Source organism: Phalangium opilio, unplaced genomic scaffold (assembly GCF_054372755.1).
Source record: "Phalangium opilio isolate 3A_F unplaced genomic scaffold, DU_Popi_V2 ptg000002l_1, whole genome shotgun sequence".
In the NCBI taxonomy this organism is placed as follows: Eukaryota; Metazoa; Arthropoda; class Arachnida; order Opiliones; family Phalangiidae; genus Phalangium; species Phalangium opilio.
In genome coordinates, this window is record NW_028324144.1 from 10,456,742 (window position 1) to 10,476,130 (window position 19,389).

Below are 19,389 nucleotides of genomic sequence, written 5' to 3' on the forward strand. Positions count from 1 at the left end.
TTACGAAAAATAAGTAAAATGATAATTGTTAAATTGATAAATCCTTCTAAAAATACTATTTGAGATAATAATTCAAAGAAATATTTGTTTGATTATCAAATATTCAGGTGAAATAACATTCTTTCCATATTCTACTCTTTGCAGAGCATCGATGGTTCAATGGTAGAATTCTCTTCTGCCACGCGGGAGATCCGGGTTCGATTCCCGGCCGATGCATGTTTTGGTCATCATTTGATGCATAACGATATTGTGTTTAAATTGTATTATCCTTACTTCAGGGTCTTGGGAATATACTAAAAAAATTACGAAAAATAAGTAAAATGATAATTGTTAAATTGATAAATCCTTCTAAAAATACTATTTGAGATAATAATTCAAAGAAATATTTGGTTTGATTATCAAATATTCAGGTGAAATAACATTCTTTTCATATTCTACTCTTTGCAGAGCATCGGTGGTTCAATGGTAGAATTCTCGCCTGCCACGCGGGAGATCCGGGTTCGATTCCCGGCCGATGCATGTTTTGGTCATCATTTGATGCATAACGATATTGTGTTTAAATTGTATTATTCTTACTTCAGGGTCTTGGGAATATACTAAAAAAATTACGAAAAATAAGTAAAATGATAAATGTTAAATTGATAAATCCTTCTAAAAATATTATTTGAGATAATAATTCAAAGAAATATTTGGTTTCATTATCAAATATTCAGGTGAAATAACATTCTTTTCATATTCTACTCTTTGCAGAGCATCGGTGGTTCAATGGTAGAATTCTCGCCTGCCACGCGGGAGATCCGGGTTCGATTCCCGGCCGATGTATGTTTTGGTCGTCATTTGATGCATAACGATATTGTGTTTAAATTCCAATATCCTTACTTCAGGGTCATTCGAAATTAATAAAAAAATTACGAAAAGTATGTAAAATCATAATTTTTAAATTGATAAACCCTTCTAAAAATATTATTTGCGATAATAATTCAAAGAAATATTTGGTTTGATTATCAAATATTCAGGTGAAAAAACATTCTTTCCATATTCTACTCTTTGCAGAGCATCGGTGGTTCATTGGTAGAATTCTCGCCTGCCACGCGGGAGATCCAGGTTCGATTCCCGGCCGATGCATGTTTTGGTCGTCATTTGATGCATAACGATATTGTGTTTAAATTGTATTATCCTTACTTCAGGCTCTTTCGAAATTAATAAAAAAATTGCGAAAATTAAGTAAAGTGATGATTTTTAAATTGATAAACCCTTCTAAAAAATTATTTGAGATAATAATTCAAAGAAATATTTGGTTTGATTATCAAATATTCAGGTGAAATAACATTCTTTCCATATTCTACTCTTTGCAGTGCCTCGGTGGTTCAAAGGTAGAATTCTCGCCTGTCACGCGGGAGATCCGGGTTCGATTCCCGGCCGATGCATGTTTTGGTCGTCATTTGATGCATAAGGATATTGTGTTTAAATTGTATTATCCTTAATTCAGGGTCTTTCGAAATTAATAATACAACTACGAAAATTAAGTAAAATGATAATTGTTAAATTGATAAATCCTTCTAAAAATACTATTTGAGATAATAATTCAAAGAAATATTTGGTTTGATTATCAAATATTCAGGTGAAATAACATTCTTTCCATATTCTACTCTTTGCAGAGCATCGATGGTTCAATGGTAGAATTCTCTTCTGCCACGCGGGAGATCCGGGTTCGATAACCGGCCGATGCATGTTTTGGTCATCATTTGATGCATAACGATATTGTGTTTAAATTGTATTATCCTTACTTCAGGGTCTTGGGAATATACTAAAAAAATTACGAAAAATAAGTAAAATGATAAATGTTAAATTGATAAACCCTTCTAAAAATATTATTTGAGATAATAATTCAAAGAAATATTTGGTTTGATTATCAAATATCAGGTGAAATACCATTTTTCCATATTCTACTCTTGGCAGAGCCTCGGTGGTTCAATGGTAGAATTCTCGCCTGCCACGCGGGAGATCCGGGTTCGATTCCCGGCCGACGCATGTTTTGGTCGTCATTTGATGCATAACGATATTGTGTTTAAATTGTATTATCCTTACTTCAGGGTCTTTCGAAATTAATAAAAAAATTACGAAAAGTATGTAAAATAATAATTTTTAAATTGATAAACCCTTCTAAAAATATTATTTGAGATAATAATTCAAAGAAATATTTGGTTTGATTATCAAATATTCAGGTGAAAAAACATTCTTTCCATATTCTACTCTTTGCAGAGCATCGGTGGTTCATTAGTAGAATTCTCGCCTGCCACGCGGGAGATCCAGGTTCGATTCCCGGCCGATGCATGTTTTGGTCGTCTTTGATGCATAACGATATTGTGTTTAAATTGTATTATCCTTACTTCAGGCTCTTTCGAAATTAATAAAAAAATTGCGAAAATTAAGTAAAGTGATAATTTTTAAATTGATAAACCCTTCTAAAAAATTATTTGAGATAATAATTCAAAGAAATATTTGGTTTGATTATCAAATATTCAGGTGAAATAACATTCTTTCCATATTCTACTCTTTGCAGTGCCTCGGTGGTTCAAAGGTAGAATTCTCGCCTGTCACGCGGGAGATCCCGGTTCGATTCCCGGCCGATGCATGTTTTGGTCGTCATTTGATGCATAAGGATATTGTGTTTAAATTGTATTATCCTTACTCAGGGTCTTTCGAAATTAATAAAAAAATTACGAAAATTAAGTAGAATGATAATTTTTAAATTGATAAACCCTTCTAAAAAAATTATTTGAGATAATAATTCAAAGAAATATTTGTTTGATTATCAAATATTCAGGTGAAATAACATTCTTTCCATATTCTACTCTTTGCAGAGCATCGATGGTTCAATGGTAGAATTCTCTTCTGCCACGCGGGAGATCCGGGTTCGATTCCCGGCCGATGCATGTTTTGGTCATCATTTGATGCATAACGATATTGTGTTTAAATTGTATTATCCTTACTTCAGGGTCTTGGGAATATACTAAAAAAATTACGAAAAATAAGTAAAATGATAATTGTTAAATTAATAAATCCTTCTAAAAATACTATTTGAGATAATAATTCAAAGAAATATTTGTTTGATTATCAAATATTCAGGTGAAATAACATTCTTTCCATATTCTACTCTTTGCAGAGCATCGATGGTTCAATGGTAGAATTCTCTTCTGCCACGCGGGAGATCCGGGTTCGATTCCCGGCCGATGCATGTTTTGGTCATCATTTGATGCATAACGATATTGTGTTTAAATTGTATTATCCTTACTTCAGGGTCTTGGGAATATACTAAAAAAATTACGAAAAATAAGTAAAATGATAATTGTTAAATTGATAAATCCTTCTAAAAATACTATTTGAGATAATAATTCAAAGAAATATTTGGTTTGATTATCAAATATTCAGGTGAAATAACATTCTTTTCATATTCTACTCTTTGCAGAGCATCGGTGGTTCAATGGTAGAATTCTCGCCTGCCACGCGGGAGATCCGGGTTCGATTCCCGGCCGATGCATGTTTTGGTCATCATTTGATGCATAACGATATTGTGTTTAAATTGTATTATTCTTACTTCAGGGTCTTGGGAATATACTAAAAAAATTACGAAAAATAAGTAAAATGATAAATGTTAAATTGATAAATCCTTCTAAAAATATTATTTGAGATAATAATTCAAAGAAATATTTGGTTTCATTATCAAATATTCAGGTGAAATAACATTCTTTTCATATTCTACTCTTTGCAGAGCATCGGTGGTTCAATGGTAGAATTCTCGCCTGCCACGCGGGAGATCCGGGTTCGATTCCCGGCCGATGTATGTTTTGGTCGTCATTTGATGCATAACGATATTGTGTTTAAATTCCAATATCCTTACTTCAGGGTCATTCGAAATTAATAAAAAAATTACGAAAAGTATGTAAAATCATAATTTTTAAATTGATAAACCCTTCTAAAAATATTATTTGCGATAATAATTCAAAGAAATATTTGGTTTGATTATCAAATATTCAGGTGAAAAAACATTCTTTCCATATTCTACTCTTTGCAGAGCATCGGTGGTTCATTGGTAGAATTCTCGCCTGCCACGCGGGAGATCCAGGTTCGATTCCCGGCCGATGCATGTTTTGGTCGTCATTTGATGCATAACGATATTGTGTTTAAATTGTATTATCCTTACTTCAGGCTCTTTCGAAATTAATAAAAAAATTGCGAAAATTAAGTAAAGTGATGATTTTTAAATTGATAAACCCTTCTAAAAAATTATTTGAGATAATAATTCAAAGAAATATTTGGTTTGATTATCAAATATTCAGGTGAAATAACATTCTTTCCATATTCTACTCTTTGCAGTGCCTCGGTGGTTCAAAGGTAGAATTCTCGCCTGTCACGCGGGAGATCCGGGTTCGATTCCCGGCCGATGCATGTTTTGGTCGTCATTTGATGCATAAGGATATTGTGTTTAAATTGTATTATCCTTAATTCAGGGTCTTTCGAAATTAATAAAAAAATTACGAAAATTAAGTAAAATGATAATTTTTAAATTGATAAACCCTTCTAAAAAAATTATTTGAGATAATAATGCAAAGAAATATTTGTTTGATTATCAAATATTCAGGTGAAATAACATTCTTTCCATTTTCTACTCTTGGCAGAGCCTCGGTGGTTCAATGGTAGAATTCTCGCCGGCCACGCGGAAGATCCGGGTTCGATTCCCGGCCGATGCATGTTTCGGTCGTCATTGGATGCATAACGATATTGTGTTTAAATTGTATTATCATTACTTCAGGGTCTTTCGAAATTAATAAAAAAATTACGAAAAGTATGTAAAATAATAATTTTTAAATTTATAAACCCTTCTTAAAATATTATTTGAGATAATAATTCAAAGAAATATTTGGTTTGATTATCAAATATTCAGGTGAAATAACATTCTTTCCATATTCTACTCTTGGCAGAGCCTCGGTGGTTCAATGGTAGAATTCTCACCTGCCACGCGGGAGATCCGGGTTCGATTCCCGGCCGATGCATGTTTTGGTCGTCATTTGATGCATAACGATATTGTGTTTATATTGTATTATCCTTACTTCAGGGTCTTTCGAAATTAATAAAACAACTACGAAAATTAAGTAAAATGATAATTGTTAAATTGATAAATCCTTCTAAAAATACTATTTGAGATGATAATTTAAAGAAATATTTGGTTTGATTATCAAATATTCAGGTGAAATAACATTCTATCCATATTCTACTCTTTGCAGAGCATCGATGGTTCAATGGTAGAATTCTCTTCTGCCACGCGGGAGATCCGGGTTCGATTCCCGGCCGATGCATGTTTTGGTCGTCATTTGATGCATAACGATATTGTGTTTATATTGTATTATCCTTACTTCAGGGTCTTTCGAAATTAATAAAACAACTACGAAAATTAAGTAAAATGATAATTGTTAAATTGATAAATCCTTCTAAAAATACTATTTGAGATAATAATTTAAAGAAATATTTGGTTTGATTATCAAATATTCAGGTGAAATAACATTCTATCCATATTCTACTCTTTGAAGAGCATCGATGGTTCAATGGTAGAATTCTCTTCTGCCACGCGGGAGATCCGGGTTCGATTCCCGGCCGATGCATGTTTTGGTCATCATTTGATGCATAACGATATTGTGTTTAAATTGTATTATCCTTACTTCAGGGTCTTGGGAATATACTAAAAAAATTACGAAAAATAAGTAAAATGATAATTGTTAAATTGATAAATCCTTCTAAAAATACTATTTGAGATAATAATTCAAAGAAATATTTGGTTTGATTATCAAATATTCAGGTGAAATAACATTCTTTTCATATTCTACTCTTTGCAGAGCATCGGTGGTTCAATGGTAGAATTCTCGCCTGCCACGCGGGAGATCCGGGTTCGATTCCCGGCCGATGCATGTTTTGGTCATCATTTGATGCATAACGATATTGTGTTTAAATTGTATTATCCTTACTTCAGGGTCTTGGGAATATACTAAAAAAATTACGAAAAATAAGTAAAATGATAATTGTTAAATTGATAAATCCTTCTAAAAATACTATTTGAGATAATAATAATTCAAAGAAATATTTGGTTTGATTATCAAATATTCAGGTGAAATAACATTCTTTTCATATTCTACTCTTTGCAGAGCATCGGTGGTTCAATGGTAGAATTCTCGCCTGCCACGCGGGAGATCCGGGTTCGATTCCCGGCCGATGCATGTTTTGGTCATCATTTGATGCATAACGATATTGTGTTTAAATTGTATTATCCTTACTTCAGGGTCTTGGGAATATACTAAAAAAATTACGAAAAATAAGTAAAATGATAATTGTTAAATTGATAAATCCTTCTAAAAATAATATTTGAGATAATAATTCAAAGAAATATTTGGTTTGATTATCAAATATTCAGGTAAAATAACATTCTTTTCATATTCTACTCTTTGCAGAGCATCGGTGGTTCAATGGTAGAATTCTCGCCTGCCACGCGGGAGATCCGGGTTCGATTCCCGGCCGATGTATGTTTTGGTCGTCATTTGATGCATAACGATATTGTGTTTAAATTCCAATATCCTTACTTCAGGCTCTTTCGAAATTAATAAAAAAATTGCGAAAATTAAGTAAAGTGATAATTTTTAAATTGATAAACCCTTCTAAAAAATTATTTGAGATAATAATTCAAAGAAATATTTGGTTTGATTATCAAATATTCAGGTGAAATAACATTCTTTCCATATTCTACTCTTTGCAGTGCCTCGGTGGTTCAAAGGTAGAATTCTCGCCTGTCACGCGGGAGATCCCGGTTCGATTCCCGGCCGATGCATGTTTTGGTCGTCATTTGATGCATAAGGATATTGTGTTTAAATTGTATTATCCTTACTTCAGGGTCTTTCGAAATTAATAAAAAAATTACGAAAATTAAGTAAAATGATAATTTTTAAATTGATAAACCCTTCTAAAAAAATTATTTGAGATAATAATTCAAAGAAATATTTGTTTGATTATCAAATATTCAGGTGAAATAACATTCTATCCATATTCTACTCTTTGCAGAGCATCGATGGTTCAATGGTAGAATTCTCTTCTGCCACGCGGGAGATCCGGGTTCGATTCCCGGCCGATGCATGTTTTGGTCGTCATTTGATGCATAACGATATTGTGTTTATATTGTATTATCCTTACTTCAGGGTCTTTCGAAATTAATAAAACAACTACGAAAATTAAGTAAAATGATAATTGTTAAATTGATAAATCCTTCTAAAAATACTATTTGAGATAATAATTTAAAGAAATATTTGGTTTGATTATCAAATATTCAGGTGAAATAACATTCTATCCATATTCTACTCTTTGAAGAGCATCGATGGTTCAATGGTAGAATTCTCTTCTGCCACGCGGGAGATCCGGGTTCGATTCCCGGCCGATGCATGTTTTGGTCATCATTTGATGCATAACGATATTGTGTTTAAATTGTATTATCCTTACTTCAGGGTCTTGGGAATATACTAAAAAAATTACGAAAAATAAGTAAAATGATAATTGTTAAATTGATAAATCCTTCTAAAAATACTATTTGAGATAATAATTCAAAGAAATATTTGGTTTGATTATCAAATATTCAGGTGAAATAACATTCTTTTCATATTCTACTCTTTGCAGAGCATCGGTGGTTCAATGGTAGAATTCTCGCCTGCCACGCGGGAGATCCGGGTTCGATTCCCGGCCGATGCATGTTTTGGTCATCATTTGATGCATAACGATATTGTGTTTAAATTGTATTATCCTTACTTCAGGGTCTTGGGAATATACTAAAAAAATAACGAAAAATAAGTAAAATGATAATTGTTAAATTGATAAATCCTTCTAAAAATACTATTTGAGATAATAATAATTCAAAGAAATATTTGGTTTGATTATCAAATATTCAGGTGAATTAACATTCTTTTCATATTCTACTCTTTGCAGAGCATCGGTGGTTCAATGGTAGAATTCTCGCCTGCCACGCGGGAGATCCGGGTTCGATTCCCGGCCGATGCATGTTTTGGTCATCATTTGATGCATAACGATATTGTGTTTAAATTGTATTATCCTTACTTCAGGGTCTTGGGAATATACTAAAAAAATTACGAAAAATAAGTAAAATGATAATTGTTAAATTGATAAATCCTTCTAAAAATAATATTTGAGATAATAATTCAAAGAAATATTTGGTTTGATTATCAAATATTCAGGTAAAATAACATTCTTTTCATATTCTACTCTTTGCAGAGCATCGGTGGTTCAATGGTAGAATTCTCGCCTGCCACGCGGGAGATCCGGGTTCGATTCCCGGCCGATGTATGTTTTGGTCGTCATTTGATGCATAACGATATTGTGTTTAAATTCCAATATCCTTACTTCAGGCTCTTTCGAAATTAATAAAAAAATTGCGAAAATTAAGTAAAGTGATAATTTTTAAATTGATAAACCCTTCTAAAAAATTATTTGAGATAATAATTCAAAGAAATATTTGGTTTGATTATCAAATATTCAGGTGAAATAACATTCTTTCCATATTCTACTCTTTGCAGTGCCTCGGTGGTTCAAAGGTAGAATTCTCGCCTGTCACGCGGGAGATCCCGGTTCGATTCCCGGCCGATGCATGTTTTGGTCGTCATTTGATGCATAAGGATATTGTGTTTAAATTGTATTATCCTTACTTCAGGGTCTTTCGAAATTAATAAAAAAATTACGAAAATTAAGTAAAATGATAATTTTTAAATTGATAAACCCTTCTAAAAAAATTATTTGAGATAATAATTCAAAGAAATATTTGTTTGATTATCAAATATTCAGGTGAAATAACATTCTTTCCATATTCTACTCTTTGCAGAGCATCGATGGTTCAATGGTAGAATTCTCGCCTGCCACGCGGGAGATCCGGGTTCGATTCCCGGCCGATGCATGTTTTGGTCATCATTTGATGCATAACGATATTGTGTTTAAATTGTATTATCCTTACTTCAGGGTCTTGGGAATATACTAAAAAAATTACGAAAAATAAGTAAAATGATAATTGTTAAATTGATAAATCCTTCTAAAAATACTATTTGAGATAATAATAATTCAAAGAAATATTTGGTTTGATTATCAAATATTCAGGTGAAATAACATTCTTTTCATATTCTACTCTTTGCAGAGCATCGGTGGTTCAATGGTAGAATTCTCGCCTGCCACGCGGGAGATCCGGGTTCGATTCCCGGCCGATGCATGTTTTGGTCATCATTTGATGCATAACGATATTGTGTTTAAATTGTATTATCCTTACTTCAGGGTCTTGGGAATATACTAAAAAAATTACGAAAAATAAGTAAAATGATAATTGTTAAATTGATAAATCCTTCTAAAAATAATATTTGAGATAATAATTCAAAGAAATATTTGGTTTGATTATCAAATATTCAGGTAAAATAACATTCTTTTCATATTCTACTCTTTGCAGAGCATCGGTGGTTCAATGGTAGAATTCTCGCCTGCCACGCGGGAGATCCGGGTTCGATTCCCGGCCGATGTATGTTTTGGTCGTCATTTGATGCATAACGATATTGTGTTTAAATTCCAATATCCTTACTTCAGGCTCTTTCGAAATTAATAAAAAAATTGCGAAAATTAAGTAAAGTGATAATTTTTAAATTGATAAACCCTTCTAAAAAATTATTTGAGATAATAATTCAAAGAAATATTTGGTTTGATTATCAAATATTCAGGTGAAATAACATTCTTTCCATATTCTACTCTTTGCAGTGCCTCGGTGGTTCAAAGGTAGAATTCTCGCCTGTCACGCGGGAGATCCCGGTTCGATTCCCGGCCGATGCATGTTTTGGTCGTCATTTGATGCATAAGGATATTGTGTTTAAATTGTATTATCCTTACTTCAGGGTCTTTCGAAATTAATAAAAAAATTACGAAAATTAAGTAAAATGATAATTTTTAAATTGATAAACCCTTCTAAAAAAATTATTTGAGATAATAATTCAAAGAAATATTTGTTTGATTATCAAATATTCAGGTGAAATAACATTCTATCCATATTCTACTCTTTGCAGAGCATCGATGGTTCAATGGTAGAATTCTCTTCTGCCACGCGGGAGATCCGGGTTCGATTCCCGGCCGATGCATGTTTTGGTCGTCATTTGATGCATAACGATATTGTGTTTATATTGTATTATCCTTACTTCAGGGTCTTTCGAAATTAATAAAACAACTACGAAAATTAAGTAAAATGATAATTGTTAAATTGATAAATCCTTCTAAAAATACTATTTGAGATAATAATTTAAAGAAATATTTGGTTTGATTATCAAATATTCAGGTGAAATAACATTCTATCCATATTCTACTCTTTGAAGAGCATCGATGGTTCAATGGTAGAATTCTCTTCTGCCACGCGGGAGATCCGGGTTCGATTCCCGGCCGATGCATGTTTTGGTCATCATTTGATGCATAACGATATTGTGTTTAAATTGTATTATCCTTACTTCAGGGTCTTGGGAATATACTAAAAAAATTACGAAAAATAAGTAAAATGATAATTGTTAAATTGATAAATCCTTCTAAAAATACTATTTGAGATAATAATTCAAAGAAATATTTGGTTTGATTATCAAATATTCAGGTGAAATAACATTCTTTTCATATTCTACTCTTTGCAGAGCATCGGTGGTTCAATGGTAGAATTCTCGCCTGCCACGCGGGAGATCCGGGTTCGATTCCCGGCCGATGCATGTTTTGGTCATCATTTGATGCATAACGATATTGTGTTTAAATTGTATTATCCTTACTTCAGGGTCTTGGGAATATACTAAAAAAATAACGAAAAATAAGTAAAATGATAATTGTTAAATTGATAAATCCTTCTAAAAATACTATTTGAGATAATAATAATTCAAAGAAATATTTGGTTTGATTATCAAATATTCAGGTGAATTAACATTCTTTTCATATTCTACTCTTTGCAGAGCATCGGTGGTTCAATGGTAGAATTCTCGCCTGCCACGCGGGAGATCCGGGTTCGATTCCCGGCCGATGCATGTTTTGGTCATCATTTGATGCATAACGATATTGTGTTTAAATTGTATTATCCTTACTTCAGGGTCTTGGGAATATACTAAAAAAATTACGAAAAATAAGTAAAATGATAATTGTTAAATTGATAAATCCTTCTAAAAATAATATTTGAGATAATAATTCAAAGAAATATTTGGTTTGATTATCAAATATTCAGGTAAAATAACATTCTTTTCATATTCTACTCTTTGCAGAGCATCGGTGGTTCAATGGTAGAATTCTCGCCTGCCACGCGGGAGATCCGGGTTCGATTCCCGGCCGATGTATGTTTTGGTCGTCATTTGATGCATAACGATATTGTGTTTAAATTCCAATATCCTTACTTCAGGCTCTTTCGAAATTAATAAAAAAATTGCGAAAATTAAGTAAAGTGATAATTTTTAAATTGATAAACCCTTCTAAAAAATTATTTGAGATAATAATTCAAAGAAATATTTGGTTTGATTATCAAATATTCAGGTGAAATAACATTCTTTCCATATTCTACTCTTTGCAGTGCCTCGGTGGTTCAAAGGTAGAATTCTCGCCTGTCACGCGGGAGATCCCGGTTCGATTCCCGGCCGATGCATGTTTTGGTCGTCATTTGATGCATAAGGATATTGTGTTTAAATTGTATTATCCTTACTTCAGGGTCTTTCGAAATTAATAAAAAAATTACGAAAATTAAGTAAAATGATAATTTTTAAATTGATAAACCCTTCTAAAAAAATTATTTGAGATAATAATTCAAAGAAATATTTGTTTGATTATCAAATATTCAGGTGAAATAACATTCTTTCCATATTCTACTCTTTGCAGAGCATCGATGGTTCAATGGTAGAATTCTCTTCTGCCACGCGGGAGATCCGGGTTCGATTCCCGGCCGATGCATGTTTTGGTCATCATTTGATGCATAACGATATTGTGTTTAAATTGTATTATCCTTACTTCAGGGTCTTGGGAATATACTAAAAAAATTACGAAAAATAAGTAAAATGATAATTGTTAAATTGATAAATCCTTCTAAAAATACTATTTGAGATAATAATTCAAAGAAATATTTGGTTTGATTATCAAATATTCAGGTGAAATAACATTCTTTCCATATTCTACTCTTTGCAGTGCCTCGGTGGTTCAAAGGTAGAATTCTCGCCTGTCACGCGGGAGATCCCGGTTCGATTCCCGGCCGATGCATGTTTTGGTCGTCATTTGATGCATAAGGATATTGTGTTTAAATTGTATTATCCTTACTTCAGGGTCTTTCGAAATTAATAAAAAAATTACGAAAATTAAGTAAAATGATAATTTTTAAATTGATAAACCCTTCTAAAAAAATTATTTGAGATAATAATTCAAAGAAATATTTGTTTGATTATCAAATATTCAGGTGAAATAACATTCTTTCCATATTCTACTCTTTGCAGAGCATCGATGGTTCAATGGTAGAATTCTCTTCTGCCACGCGGGAGATCCGGGTTCGATTCCCGGCCGATGCATGTTTTGGTCATCATTTGATGCATAACGATATTGTGTTTAAATTGTATTATCCTTACTTCAGGGTCTTGGGAATATACTAAAAAAATTACGAAAAATAAGTAAAATGATAATTGTTAAATTGATAAATCCTTCTAAAAATACTATTTGAGATAATAATTCAAAGAAATATTTGTTTGATTATCAAATATTCAGGTGAAATAACATTCTTTCCATATTCTACTCTTTGCAGAGCATCGATGGTTCAATGGTAGAATTCTCTTCTGCCACGCGGGAGATCCGGGTTCGATTCCCGGCCGATGCATGTTTTGGTCATCATTTGATGCATAACGATATTGTGTTTAAATTGTATTATTCTTACTTCAGGGTCTTGGGAATATACTAAAAAAATTACGAAAAATAAGTAAAATGATAAATGTTAAATTGATAAATCCTTCTAAAAATATTATTTGAGATAATAATTCAAAGAAATATTTGGTTTCATTATCAAATATTCAGGTGAAATAACATTCTTTTCATATTCTACTTTTTGCAGAGCATCGGTGGTTCAATGGTAGAATTCTCGCCTGCCACGCGGGAGATCCGGGTTCGATTCCCGGCCGATGTATGTTTTGGTCGTCATTTGATGCATAACGATATTGTGTTTAAATTCCAATATCCTTACTTCAGGGTCATTCGAAATTAATAAAAAAATTACGAAAAGTATGTAAAATCATAATTTTTAAATTGATAAACCCTTCTAAAAATATTATTTGCGATAATAATTCAAAGAAATATTTGGTTTGATTATCAAATATTCAGGTGAAAAAACATTCTTTCCATATTCTACTCTTTGCAGAGCATCGGTGGTTCATTGGTAGAATTCTCGCCTGCCACGCGGGAGATCCAGGTTCGATTCCCGGCCGATGCATGTTTTGGTCGTCATTTGATGCATAACGATATTGTGTTTAAATTGTATTATCCTTACTTCAGGGTCTTGGGAATATACTAAAAAAATTACGAAAAATAAGTAAAATGATAATTGTTAAATTGATAAATCCTTCTAAAAATAATATTTGAGATAATAATTCAAAGAAATATTTGGTTTGATTATCAAATATTCAGGTAAAATAACATTCTTTTCATATTCTACTCTTTGCAGAGCATCGGTGGTTCAATGGTAGAATTCTCGCCTGCCACGCGGGAGATCCGGGTTCGATTCCCGGCCGATGTATGTTTTGGTCGTCATTTGATGCATAACGATATTGTGTTTAAATTCCAATATCCTTACTTCAGGCTCTTTCGAAATTAATAAAAAAATTGCGAAAATTAAGTAAAGTGATAATTTTTAAATTGATAAACCCTTCTAAAAAATTATTTGAGATAATAATTCAAAGAAATATTTGGTTTGATTATCAAATATTCAGGTGAAATAACATTCTTTCCATATTCTACTCTTTGCAGTGCCTCGGTGGTTCAAAGGTAGAATTCTCGCCTGTCACGCGGGAGATCCCGGTTCGATTCCCGGCCGATGCATGTTTTGGTCGTCATTTGATGCATAAGGATATTGTGTTTAAATTGTATTATCCTTACTTCAGGGTCTTTCGAAATTAATAAAAAAATTACGAAAATTAAGTAAAATGATAATTTTTAAATTGATAAACCCTTCTAAAAAAATTATTTGAGATAATAATTCAAAGAAATATTTGTTTGATTATCAAATATTCAGGTGAAATAACATTCTTTCCATATTCTACTCTTTGCAGAGCATCGATGGTTCAATGGTAGAATTCTCTTCTGCCACGCGGGAGATCCGGGTTCGATTCCCGGCCGATGCATGTTTTGGTCATCATTTGATGCATAACGATATTGTGTTTAAATTGTATTATCCTTACTTCAGGGTCTTGGGAATATACTAAAAAAATTACGAAAAATAAGTAAAATGATAATTGTTAAATTGATAAATCCTTCTAAAAATACTATTTGAGATAATAATTCAAAGAAATATTTGGTTTGATTATCAAATATTCAGGTGAAATAACATTCTTTCCATATTCTACTCTTTGCAGTGCCTCGGTGGTTCAAAGGTAGAATTCTCGCCTGTCACGCGGGAGATCCCGGTTCGATTCCCGGCCGATGCATGTTTTGGTCGTCATTTGATGCATAAGGATATTGTGTTTAAATTGTATTATCCTTACTTCAGGGTCTTTCGAAATTAATAAAAAAATTACGAAAATTAAGTAAAATGATAATTTTTAAATTGATAAACCCTTCTAACAAAATTATTTGAGATAATAATTCAAAGAAATATTTGTTTGATTATCAAATATTCAGGTGAAATAACATTCTTTCCATATTCTACTCTTTGCAGAGCATCGATGGTTCAATGGTAGAATTCTCGCCTGCCACGCGGGAGATCCGGGTTCGATTCCCGGCCGATGTATGTTTTGGTCGTCATTTGATGCATAACGATATTGTGTTTAAATTCCAATATCCTTACTTCAGGCTCTTTCGAAATTAATAAAAAAATTGCGAAAATTAAGTAAAGTGATAATTTTTAAATTGATAAACCCTTCTAAAAAATTATTTGAGATAATAATTCAAAGAAATATTTGGTTTGATTATCAAATATTCAGGTGAAATAACATTCTTTTCATATTCTACTCTTTGCAGAGCATCGGTGGTTCAATGGTAGAATTCTCGCCTGCCACGCGGGAGATCCGGGTTCGATTCCCGGCCGATGCATGTTTTGGTCATCATTTGATGCATAACGATATTGTGTTTAAATTGTATTATTCTTACTTCAGGGTCTTGGGAATATACTAAAAAAATTACGAAAAATAAGTAAAATGATAAATGTTAAATTGATAAATCCTTCTAAAAATATTATTTGAGATAATAATTCAAAGAAATATTTGGTTTCATTATCAAATATTCAGGTGAAATAACATTCTTTTCATATTCTACTCTTTGCAGAGCATCGGTGGTTCAATGGTAGAATTCTCGCCTGCCACGCGGGAGATCCGGGTTCGATTCCCGGCCGATGTATGTTTTGGTCGTCATTTGATGCATAACGATATTGTGTTTAAATTCCAATATCCTTACTTCAGGGTCATTCGAAATTAATAAAAAAATTACGAAAAGTATGTAAAATCATAATTTTTAAATTGATAAACCCTTCTAAAAATATTATTTGCGATAATAATTCAAAGAAATATTTGGTTTGATTATCAAATATTCAGGTGAAAAAACATTCTTTCCATATTCTACTCTTTGCAGAGCATCGGTGGTTCATTGGTAGAATTCTCGCCTGCCACGCGGGAGATCCAGGTTCGATTCCCGGCCGATGCATGTTTTGGTCGTCATTTGATGCATAACGATATTGTGTTTAAATTGTATTATCCTTACTTCAGGCTCTTTCGAAATTAATAAAAAAATTGCGAAAATTAAGTAAAGTGATGATTTTTAAATTGATAAACCCTTCTAAAAAATTATTTGAGATAATAATTCAAAGAAATATTTGGTTTGATTATCAAATATTCAGGTGAAATAACGTTCTTTCCATATTCTACTCTTTGCAGTGCCTCGGTGGTTCAAAGGTAGAATTCTCGCCTGTCACGCGGGAGATCCGGGTTCGATTCCCGGCCGATGCATGTTTTGGTCGTCATTTGATGCATAAGGATATTGTGTTTAAATTGTATTATCCTTAATTCAGGGTCTTTCGAAATTAATAAAAAAATAACGAAAATTAAGTAAAATGATAATTTTTAAATTGATAAACCCTTCTAAAAAAATTATTTGAGATAATAATTCAAAGAAATATTTGTTTGATTATCAAATATTCAGGTGAAATAACATTCTTTCCATATTCTACTCTTGGCAGAGCCTCGGTGGTTCAATGGTAGAATTCTCGCCGGCCACGCGGGAGATCCGGGTTCGATTCCCGGCCGATGCATGTTTTCGTCGTCATTTGATGCATAACGATATTGTGTTTAAATTGTATTATCCTTACTTCAGGGTCTTTCGAAATTAATAAAAAAATTACGAAAATTACGTAAAATGATAATTGTTAAATTGATAAATCCTTCTAAAAATACTATTTGAGATAATAATTCAAAGAAATATTTGGTTTTATTATCAAATATTCAGGTGAAATAAGATTCTTTCCATATTCTACTCTTTGCAGAGCATCGATGGTTCAATGGTCTATTCTCTTCTGCCACGCGGGAGATCCGGGTTCGATTCCCGGCCGATGCTTGTTTTGGTCATCATTTGATGCATAACGATATTGTGTTTAAATTGTATTATCCTTACTTCAGGGTCTTTCGAAATTAATAAAAAAATTACGAAAATTAAGTAAAATGATAATTTTTAAATTGATAAACCCTTCTAAAAAAATTATTTGAGATAATAATTCAAAGAAATATTTGTTTGATTATCAAATATTCAGGTGAAATAACATTCTTTCCATATTCTACTCTTTGCAGAGCATCGATGGTTCAATGGTAGAATTCTCTTCTGCCACGCGGGAGATCCGGGTTCGATTCCCGGCCGATGCATGTTTTGGTCATCATTTGATGCATAACGATATTGTGTTTAAATTGTATTATCCTTACTTCAGGGTCTTGGGAATATACTAAAAAAATTACGAAAAATAAGTAAAATGATAATTGTTAAATTGATAAATCCTTCTAAAAATACTATTTGAGATAATAATTCAAAGAAATATTTGTTTGATTATCAAATATTCAGGTGAAATAACATTCTTTCCATATTCTACTCTTTGCAGAGCATCGATGGTTCAATGGTAGAATTCTCTTCTGCCACGCGGGAGATCCGGGTTCGATTCCCGGCCGATGCATGTTTTGGTCATCATTTGATGCATAACGATATTGTGTTTAAATTGTATTATCCTTACTTCAGGGTCTTGGGAATATACTAAAAAAATTACGAAAAATAAGTAAAATGATAATTGTTAAATTGATAAATCCTTCTAAAAATACTATTTGAGATAATAATTCAAAGAAATATTTGGTTTGATTATCAAATATTCAGGTGAAATAACATTCTTTTCATATTCTACTCTTTGCAGAGCATCGGTGGTTCAATGGTAGAATTCTCGCCTGCCACGCGGGAGATCCGGGTTCGATTCCCGGCCGATGCATGTTTTGGTCATCATTTGATGCATAACGATATTGTGTTTAAATTGTATTATTCTTACTTCAGGGTCTTGGGAATATACTAAAAAAATTACGAAAAATAAGTAAAATGATAAATGTTAAATTGATAAATCCTTCTAAAAATATTATTTGAGATAATAATTCAAAGAAATATTTGGTTTCATTATCAAATATTCAGGTGAAATAACATTCTTTTCATATTCTACTCTTTGCAGAGCATCGGTGGTTCAATGGTAGAATTCTCGCCTGCCACGCGGGAGATCCGGGTTCGATTCCCGGCCGATGTATGTTTTGGTCGTCATTTGATGCATAACGATATTGTGTTTAAATTCCAATATCCTTACTTCAGGGTCATTCGAAATTAATAAAAAAATTACGAAAAGTATGTAAAATCATAATTTTTAAATTGATAAACCCTTCTAAAAATATTATTTGCGATAATAATTCAAAGAAATATTTGGTTTGATTATCAAATATTCAGGTGAAAAAACATTCTTTCCATATTCTACTCTTTGCAGAGCATCGGTGGTTCATTGGTAGAATTCTCGCCTGCCACGCGGGAGATCCAGGTTCGATTCCCGGCCGATGCATGTTTTGGTCGTCATTTGATGCATAACGATATTGTGTTTAAATTGTATTATCCTTACTTCAGGCTCTTTCGAAATTAATAAAAAAATTGCGAAAATTAAGTAAAGTGATGATTTTTAAATTGATAAACCCTTCTAAAAAATTATTTGAGATAATAATTCAAAGAAATATTTGGTTTGATTATCAAATATTCAGGTGAAATAACATTCTTTCCATATTCTACTCTTTGCAGTGCCTCGGTGGTTCAAAGGTAGAATTCTCGCCTGTCACGCGGGAGATCCGGGTTCGATTCCCGGCCGATGCATGTTTTGGTCGTCATTTGATGCATAAGGATATTGTGTTTAAATTGTATTATCCTTAATTCAGGGTCTTTCGAAATTAATAAAAAAATTACGAAAATTAAGTAAAATGATAATTTTTAAATTGATAAACCCTTCTAAAAAAATTATTTGAGATAATAATGCAAAGAAATATTTGTTTGATTATCAAATATTCAGGTGAAATAACATTCTTTCCATATTCTACTCTTGGCAGAGCCTCGGTGGTTCAATGGTAGAATTCTCGCCGGCCACGCGAAAGATCCGGGTTCGATTCCCGGCCGATGCATGTTTCGGTCGTCATTGGATGCATAACGATATTGTGTTTAAATTGTATTATCATTACTTCAGGGTCTTTCGAAATTAATAAAAAAATTACGAAAAGTATGTAAAATAATAATTTTTAAATTTATAAACCCTTCTTAAAATATTATTTGAGATAATAATTCAAAGAAATATTTGGTTTGATTATCAAATATTCAGGTGAAATAACATTCTTTCCATATTCTACTCTTGGCAGAGCCTCGGTGGTTCAATGGTAGAATTCTCACCTGCCACGCGGGAGATCCGGGTTCGATTCCCGGCCGATGCATGTTTTGGTCGTCATTTGATGCATAACGATATTGTGTTTATATTGTATTATCCTTACTTCAGGGTCTTTCGAAATTAATAAAACAACTACGAAAATTAAGTAA

At 32.3% G+C, this 19,389-nt stretch overlaps 37 non-coding genes across 37 annotated transcripts; all 37 read left to right on the forward strand.

Annotated features, from left to right (window-relative positions):
* The first annotated feature begins 448 nt into the window (after positions 1-448).
* On the forward strand, positions 449-519 carry TRNAG-GCC (transfer RNA glycine (anticodon GCC)). Its single transcript has one exon. It is a non-coding gene; the product is annotated as a tRNA-Gly (tRNA).
* Positions 520-751: 232 nt separating this feature from the next.
* On the forward strand, positions 752-822 carry TRNAG-GCC (transfer RNA glycine (anticodon GCC)). Its single transcript has one exon. It is a non-coding gene; the product is annotated as a tRNA-Gly (tRNA).
* A 232-nt stretch (positions 823-1,054) lies between these two features.
* On the forward strand, positions 1,055-1,125 carry TRNAG-GCC (transfer RNA glycine (anticodon GCC)). The gene has a single exon. It is a non-coding gene; the product is annotated as a tRNA-Gly (tRNA).
* A 231-nt stretch (positions 1,126-1,356) lies between these two features.
* On the forward strand, positions 1,357-1,427 carry TRNAD-GUC (transfer RNA aspartic acid (anticodon GUC)). Its single transcript has one exon. It is a non-coding gene; the product is annotated as a tRNA-Asp (tRNA).
* Positions 1,428-1,960: 533 nt separating this feature from the next.
* TRNAG-GCC (transfer RNA glycine (anticodon GCC)) lies at positions 1,961-2,031 on the forward strand. Its single transcript has one exon. It is a non-coding gene; the product is annotated as a tRNA-Gly (tRNA).
* Positions 2,032-3,470: 1,439 nt separating this feature from the next.
* Positions 3,471-3,541, forward strand: TRNAG-GCC (transfer RNA glycine (anticodon GCC)). Its single transcript has one exon. It is a non-coding gene; the product is annotated as a tRNA-Gly (tRNA).
* Positions 3,542-3,773: 232 nt separating this feature from the next.
* TRNAG-GCC (transfer RNA glycine (anticodon GCC)) lies at positions 3,774-3,844 on the forward strand. Its single transcript has one exon. It is a non-coding gene; the product is annotated as a tRNA-Gly (tRNA).
* Positions 3,845-4,076: 232 nt separating this feature from the next.
* TRNAG-GCC (transfer RNA glycine (anticodon GCC)) lies at positions 4,077-4,147 on the forward strand. The gene has a single exon. It is a non-coding gene; the product is annotated as a tRNA-Gly (tRNA).
* Positions 4,148-4,378: 231 nt separating this feature from the next.
* On the forward strand, positions 4,379-4,449 carry TRNAD-GUC (transfer RNA aspartic acid (anticodon GUC)). Its single transcript has one exon. It is a non-coding gene; the product is annotated as a tRNA-Asp (tRNA).
* A 534-nt stretch (positions 4,450-4,983) lies between these two features.
* Positions 4,984-5,054, forward strand: TRNAG-GCC (transfer RNA glycine (anticodon GCC)). Its single transcript has one exon. It is a non-coding gene; the product is annotated as a tRNA-Gly (tRNA).
* Positions 5,055-5,892: 838 nt separating this feature from the next.
* On the forward strand, positions 5,893-5,963 carry TRNAG-GCC (transfer RNA glycine (anticodon GCC)). The gene has a single exon. It is a non-coding gene; the product is annotated as a tRNA-Gly (tRNA).
* Positions 5,964-6,198: 235 nt separating this feature from the next.
* On the forward strand, positions 6,199-6,269 carry TRNAG-GCC (transfer RNA glycine (anticodon GCC)). The gene has a single exon. It is a non-coding gene; the product is annotated as a tRNA-Gly (tRNA).
* Positions 6,270-6,501: 232 nt separating this feature from the next.
* On the forward strand, positions 6,502-6,572 carry TRNAG-GCC (transfer RNA glycine (anticodon GCC)). Its single transcript has one exon. It is a non-coding gene; the product is annotated as a tRNA-Gly (tRNA).
* A 1,139-nt stretch (positions 6,573-7,711) lies between these two features.
* Positions 7,712-7,782, forward strand: TRNAG-GCC (transfer RNA glycine (anticodon GCC)). Its single transcript has one exon. It is a non-coding gene; the product is annotated as a tRNA-Gly (tRNA).
* A 235-nt stretch (positions 7,783-8,017) lies between these two features.
* Positions 8,018-8,088, forward strand: TRNAG-GCC (transfer RNA glycine (anticodon GCC)). The gene has a single exon. It is a non-coding gene; the product is annotated as a tRNA-Gly (tRNA).
* Positions 8,089-8,320: 232 nt separating this feature from the next.
* TRNAG-GCC (transfer RNA glycine (anticodon GCC)) lies at positions 8,321-8,391 on the forward strand. The gene has a single exon. It is a non-coding gene; the product is annotated as a tRNA-Gly (tRNA).
* A 533-nt stretch (positions 8,392-8,924) lies between these two features.
* Positions 8,925-8,995, forward strand: TRNAG-GCC (transfer RNA glycine (anticodon GCC)). Its single transcript has one exon. It is a non-coding gene; the product is annotated as a tRNA-Gly (tRNA).
* A 235-nt stretch (positions 8,996-9,230) lies between these two features.
* Positions 9,231-9,301, forward strand: TRNAG-GCC (transfer RNA glycine (anticodon GCC)). The gene has a single exon. It is a non-coding gene; the product is annotated as a tRNA-Gly (tRNA).
* Positions 9,302-9,533: 232 nt separating this feature from the next.
* Positions 9,534-9,604, forward strand: TRNAG-GCC (transfer RNA glycine (anticodon GCC)). Its single transcript has one exon. It is a non-coding gene; the product is annotated as a tRNA-Gly (tRNA).
* A 1,139-nt stretch (positions 9,605-10,743) lies between these two features.
* Positions 10,744-10,814, forward strand: TRNAG-GCC (transfer RNA glycine (anticodon GCC)). The gene has a single exon. It is a non-coding gene; the product is annotated as a tRNA-Gly (tRNA).
* A 235-nt stretch (positions 10,815-11,049) lies between these two features.
* TRNAG-GCC (transfer RNA glycine (anticodon GCC)) lies at positions 11,050-11,120 on the forward strand. The gene has a single exon. It is a non-coding gene; the product is annotated as a tRNA-Gly (tRNA).
* Positions 11,121-11,352: 232 nt separating this feature from the next.
* On the forward strand, positions 11,353-11,423 carry TRNAG-GCC (transfer RNA glycine (anticodon GCC)). Its single transcript has one exon. It is a non-coding gene; the product is annotated as a tRNA-Gly (tRNA).
* A 1,743-nt stretch (positions 11,424-13,166) lies between these two features.
* On the forward strand, positions 13,167-13,237 carry TRNAG-GCC (transfer RNA glycine (anticodon GCC)). The gene has a single exon. It is a non-coding gene; the product is annotated as a tRNA-Gly (tRNA).
* A 232-nt stretch (positions 13,238-13,469) lies between these two features.
* Positions 13,470-13,540, forward strand: TRNAG-GCC (transfer RNA glycine (anticodon GCC)). The gene has a single exon. It is a non-coding gene; the product is annotated as a tRNA-Gly (tRNA).
* A 232-nt stretch (positions 13,541-13,772) lies between these two features.
* On the forward strand, positions 13,773-13,843 carry TRNAG-GCC (transfer RNA glycine (anticodon GCC)). The gene has a single exon. It is a non-coding gene; the product is annotated as a tRNA-Gly (tRNA).
* Positions 13,844-14,981: 1,138 nt separating this feature from the next.
* TRNAG-GCC (transfer RNA glycine (anticodon GCC)) lies at positions 14,982-15,052 on the forward strand. The gene has a single exon. It is a non-coding gene; the product is annotated as a tRNA-Gly (tRNA).
* A 231-nt stretch (positions 15,053-15,283) lies between these two features.
* Positions 15,284-15,354, forward strand: TRNAG-GCC (transfer RNA glycine (anticodon GCC)). The gene has a single exon. It is a non-coding gene; the product is annotated as a tRNA-Gly (tRNA).
* Positions 15,355-15,586: 232 nt separating this feature from the next.
* On the forward strand, positions 15,587-15,657 carry TRNAG-GCC (transfer RNA glycine (anticodon GCC)). The gene has a single exon. It is a non-coding gene; the product is annotated as a tRNA-Gly (tRNA).
* Positions 15,658-15,889: 232 nt separating this feature from the next.
* On the forward strand, positions 15,890-15,960 carry TRNAG-GCC (transfer RNA glycine (anticodon GCC)). Its single transcript has one exon. It is a non-coding gene; the product is annotated as a tRNA-Gly (tRNA).
* A 231-nt stretch (positions 15,961-16,191) lies between these two features.
* TRNAD-GUC (transfer RNA aspartic acid (anticodon GUC)) lies at positions 16,192-16,262 on the forward strand. Its single transcript has one exon. It is a non-coding gene; the product is annotated as a tRNA-Asp (tRNA).
* A 231-nt stretch (positions 16,263-16,493) lies between these two features.
* TRNAG-GCC (transfer RNA glycine (anticodon GCC)) lies at positions 16,494-16,564 on the forward strand. The gene has a single exon. It is a non-coding gene; the product is annotated as a tRNA-Gly (tRNA).
* A 1,138-nt stretch (positions 16,565-17,702) lies between these two features.
* On the forward strand, positions 17,703-17,773 carry TRNAG-GCC (transfer RNA glycine (anticodon GCC)). The gene has a single exon. It is a non-coding gene; the product is annotated as a tRNA-Gly (tRNA).
* Positions 17,774-18,005: 232 nt separating this feature from the next.
* Positions 18,006-18,076, forward strand: TRNAG-GCC (transfer RNA glycine (anticodon GCC)). The gene has a single exon. It is a non-coding gene; the product is annotated as a tRNA-Gly (tRNA).
* A 232-nt stretch (positions 18,077-18,308) lies between these two features.
* On the forward strand, positions 18,309-18,379 carry TRNAG-GCC (transfer RNA glycine (anticodon GCC)). Its single transcript has one exon. It is a non-coding gene; the product is annotated as a tRNA-Gly (tRNA).
* A 231-nt stretch (positions 18,380-18,610) lies between these two features.
* TRNAD-GUC (transfer RNA aspartic acid (anticodon GUC)) lies at positions 18,611-18,681 on the forward strand. The gene has a single exon. It is a non-coding gene; the product is annotated as a tRNA-Asp (tRNA).
* Positions 18,682-18,912: 231 nt separating this feature from the next.
* Positions 18,913-18,983, forward strand: TRNAG-GCC (transfer RNA glycine (anticodon GCC)). Its single transcript has one exon. It is a non-coding gene; the product is annotated as a tRNA-Gly (tRNA).
* A 232-nt stretch (positions 18,984-19,215) lies between these two features.
* TRNAG-GCC (transfer RNA glycine (anticodon GCC)) lies at positions 19,216-19,286 on the forward strand. The gene has a single exon. It is a non-coding gene; the product is annotated as a tRNA-Gly (tRNA).
* Positions 19,287-19,389: the final 103 nt, after the last annotated feature.